Source organism: Galeopterus variegatus, unplaced genomic scaffold (genome assembly GCF_000696425.1).
Source record: "Galeopterus variegatus unplaced genomic scaffold, G_variegatus-3.0.2 Scaffold4521, whole genome shotgun sequence".
Classification (NCBI taxonomy): Eukaryota; Metazoa; Chordata; class Mammalia; order Dermoptera; family Cynocephalidae; genus Galeopterus; species Galeopterus variegatus.
The window spans coordinates 22883-25543 of NW_007730632.1; the positions used below are offsets into that span (position 1 = coordinate 22883).

Sequence of the window (2661 nt, forward strand, 5' to 3'; positions counted from 1 at the left end):
GAGGTAGATTTCTTTGGGGGTTGAAGACTCCAGATGTCTCTGGACTTTTCTGTAACCTCATGCAAGTCATTCTGGTTCTTTGATATCTTTCTTCCAAGTAGGATCAGGAGACTTAGCAAGTCACAGATTAGAAACTCAAGAAATACTTGACTGATTGGTTGAGCTGGGGATGCAGAGGAGATGTGAATGTATCTTTGATGAGCTTTACTGTGGTTTGAAGATGGAATTTCTTTTCTTTTTATAAAGAGAAAAAAAAATATGTTTCCACATCTAACTTGGCAGACTGCCCTGGTCATACATTTATAAATTCATTTCAAATACAATTATCTTCAGTTCAAGTAATTACTTTTCTGAATCTCAGTTTTTATGGCTATAAAATAAGAAGATTGGAGGAGATGTCTAAGGTCCTTTCCCGCATTATGTTTCTGTGATTACATCAGGATCCTGGACGAGGTTTAGAGCAATTTAAATTACCCAAGTACAAAACAGCTCTAAAAATGGAATATCTGCAAGTATATTAGATTTTCTTTCCAGCCTAGTCTCTTTTTTCAAGTTAGTCAGAATCTGAACTTTGTATTTAAATTTCTAAGCCTTGATGTATGGAAGCATTTAGAAAAAAGGGAACTACAAAAAGAAAACTGTAACAGCATGAATAAGAATAATAATGCAAACCAATTATCCTAGAGCTTAATAGTTTCCCATAGTTTCTCAGGCTTTCTTAGAAATGTTCATTTACATAGCTTGGTTCAAGGTTTTGGGTAACATGGTAGAAATCCTAAGGATTGCATATGCTGTTTGATTGCTTTTTCTCTCTCCTCAGTCAAAGCTATAATCCCTATTTACATTTGAACTTTGTTTCATTGTTTGTTTTGCAGCGAAAACGGAAGCAGAGTGCCCAAGATGAAGATGCCATTAGCCTCTGCAGTCTCGACATAAGTGTAAGTAGTCCTTCTACCTCCCGCCTCGACGAGAGCATCTCTCATCTCTGAACAGTATTTGTTAAATGTTATGTGCTTGAAGTGGGCTTTCAGGATGCGACCATGGAAGTTGTGACTTGGGCAAATTAAAAATAAAAAAACATTTCATTTTACTGGAGAAAGCTGTGTGGCCAACTTAAACTTCCAAGCTAAGTTGTTTATTGCCTGTGTCTTTTCTCTCATAAAATGAGTTATGAACTCAGTGCATCTGCGTAAAATCTAGATAAATCCTGCTCTGCTGTTTTAGAGGCTGGTTCAAGAAGATGGACCAGATGTTTGTCCCCCTTGGGGGAAGTCAGTGGCTTGGCCCAACTCAGGCAGCCGGATGGCCCAAAGGCCAGAAGAAGACTCCCCCAGCATGGGGGAGTGAGTGGCTTTGGACTCAACAGACCTTAGTTTGAATCAAAATTCTATACTTCACATTTGAGTAACACCTTTCCTCACCTCTGGTTCCTCGTCCGAAAAATAGGGATAAAAAGACTTAACCTAACAAAATTTTTCTTAGGGTCAACTAAAATGATAAAAGTGAGAATACCAAACACATTGCCTGGTACATAGTAGGCACCCACCAAATGTTAGCCTCATTGTTTTTTTCCTTTAAAGCAGAAGTTTGCAAAAGATGCTTAAGTGGCTTTGTAATTGAATGCTGGTGATGATAGAGGTAAAAAGCTTTCTTGGATTTTTCAGGCCATGTCCTTGGATGCTTGATTGCAGCAGCTTTCTTTGCATGGCCCCCTTGACTCCCCACTGATGCAATTGAGAAGACTACCTGGGCTTCTGAAGGCCTCATTATCTGGGGCCTGGGGTGGGGTGAGAATTCAGGCCATGCCTGGGCTCCCCCTGTCTCCCTGTCTGTTCATCCTTTACACTTCCTTGGGGTTTAAGCATGGTGAACTATGAAGCTATCTGACATTAGGCCCTGGTCTCTATCCTCTACAGAGACCATGAGATGAGAAGGCTTCCCATGCTAAGAATTAAGAACTGAGTTATGGTCCTGGCTCTACCTATAACTAACAGTGTAATCTTGGGCCAACTACTTCCCTTCTCTGGGCCTCAGTTTCTTCATTTGTATAAATAAAAGAAAGGTTTGGGATCAGATCTTCTAAAACCATTGTGAAAATGTGAAACTTGTTGAATAGAAATGATTGGATTCTCATCTGATGACATTTATTTACTAGAAACAATGCTCTTGTAGCTATTTTTAATTATTGTGCAGTTTTCTGTGATGCAAGCAGCCATGACTGAATGAGCCTGAGCTCACATCTAATTAGTGTACTTGAGCGTCTTTATTTCACCATATGGTGTTTATCTGTTCCAGTCTTTGGACCATCAGATTGATGGAGGTGGACCAGTTTACTAGGTTGCCATGGTGACAGGACACAAAGATAATGTTGTTCTGGGTTTTACTTTACTTACTGAATATTTTATTATTGACAAGAAATCTATGGAATTTTCCTTATCAGCAATAAAATTTTCTGTGTTTGAATATTTTTAATTTTGTGGAAATTTACCATTAGAATTTAAAGACTTTCAGAATTTAAAGAGCCCTCTGCCATCAGGAACTCTATGACTTTGCAAATGAAGAAGTAGAAGCCCAGGGAGGTGTAGTGACTTTTGCAAATCTTTAATACAGGTCATTTCTAAGATCATGCCTCTTTGTATATTTTTCCTCAACTATCTACTG

General features: G+C 38.7%; 1 protein-coding gene across 2 annotated transcripts in view; it reads left to right on the plus strand.

Moving 5' to 3' along the window:
* Positions 1–867: 867 nt before the first annotated feature.
* LOC103603250 (rho guanine nucleotide exchange factor 3) overlaps positions 868–2661 on the plus strand; it is a 152492-nt gene continuing 150698 nt past the window's right edge. For both annotated transcript variants that reach the window (XM_008587745.1, XM_008587746.1), the window contains exon 1: positions 868–938. The gene's annotated coding sequence lies outside the window, so the exon portion shown is untranslated. The remainder of the gene's footprint in view (positions 939–2661) is intronic.